The sequence below is a fragment of the Orycteropus afer genome, unplaced genomic scaffold, assembly GCF_000298275.1.
Source record: "Orycteropus afer afer isolate SDZICR_OR568_19922 unplaced genomic scaffold, OryAfe1.0 scaffold00459, whole genome shotgun sequence".
In the NCBI taxonomy this organism is placed as follows: domain Eukaryota; kingdom Metazoa; phylum Chordata; class Mammalia; order Tubulidentata; family Orycteropodidae; genus Orycteropus; species Orycteropus afer.
In genome coordinates, this window is record NW_006922046.1 from 2,149,460 (window position 1) to 2,150,737 (window position 1,278).

Genomic DNA, 1,278 nt, shown 5'->3' on the forward strand with positions numbered 1-1,278 from the left:
AAAAACCCAGAACATAAGAGATGTTGATAAGATGTGGGAATATTGGAACCCTTATCCATTGCTGATGTTGTTGTTGTTATGTGCTGTTGAGTCAGACACAACTCATAGAGACCTCTCCTTGGGTTTCTTAGGCAGTATCACTACGGAAGTAGATTCCCCAACCTTCCTTCTGAGGAGTGGCTGGTGAGTTTGAACTGCCAGGCTTCTGATTAGCAGAATGCAAAATGGTACATCCCTTGTGGAAAACATTGTGGCAGTTCTTCAAAATACTGAAAATAGAACAACCATATGACTCAGCAATTCCACTCCTAGGTATATAGCCAAAAGACTTGAAAGCAGAAACTCAAACAGAGACTTGTACACCAATGTTTATTGCAGCACTGTTGACAATAGGGGAGCTCTGGTGGTGTACTGCTTAAGACATTTGACAGCTTAGACGTCAAATGAAGGCTGGCAGTTCAAACCCACCAACCACTCCTCGGAAGGAAGATTGGCATTCTACTTCCATAGTGATACCACCTCAGAAACCCAAGGAGGGGTTGCTATGAGTTGGATCCGACTCAATGGCAGTAAGTTTTTTTATTTTTTTATTCACAATAGCTAAAAGGTGGAGACAACCTAAATGTCCACCAATGGATAAATGGATACACAAAATGTGGTACATACACACTAATCAGCCAATAAGAGAAATGAGTTGTGACGCATGCTACAATATGAATGGAGCTTGAAGACACTGTGCTGAATGAAATAACCACAAAGTCAACCACAAAAGGACAAATATTCTATGACCTCACTTTTCTAGAAAGACAAGAAAAGGCAACTGTATAAAGACCAAAGTTTATTAGTGGTTACCAGGGGCAGGAAGAAGGAAAGGGAGGGGGTAATTGCTTATGAGTTTTGGTTTATGGTAATGGAAAAATTGCATTGATTAAGGGTAGAGTTGTACAGCCAATTATTGTAATTGCTGTCAATAAGTGTACACATGCAAAAAGTTGAATTGGCAAAAGTTTTGTAACAGATATATCAACAACAATGACAAAAAAAAAAAAAAAGGAAAAAAAGGAGTAGCTGCTAAGGCTGTTTATTACAACCAAACCCTTGTGGGATTTGGTTTCTTGGTTTGGAGATTGAGGGTCATGGTTTCATGGGACATCCCAGTTAATTGGCCTAATAATGTGTTTAGTGCTTCTGTTCTACCTTAAAAGCTTGCAAGTAGCCATTCAAGGCATGACAGTTAGTCTCTAGTTTCCTGGAGCAACAGAGAAAGAAGGAACATCA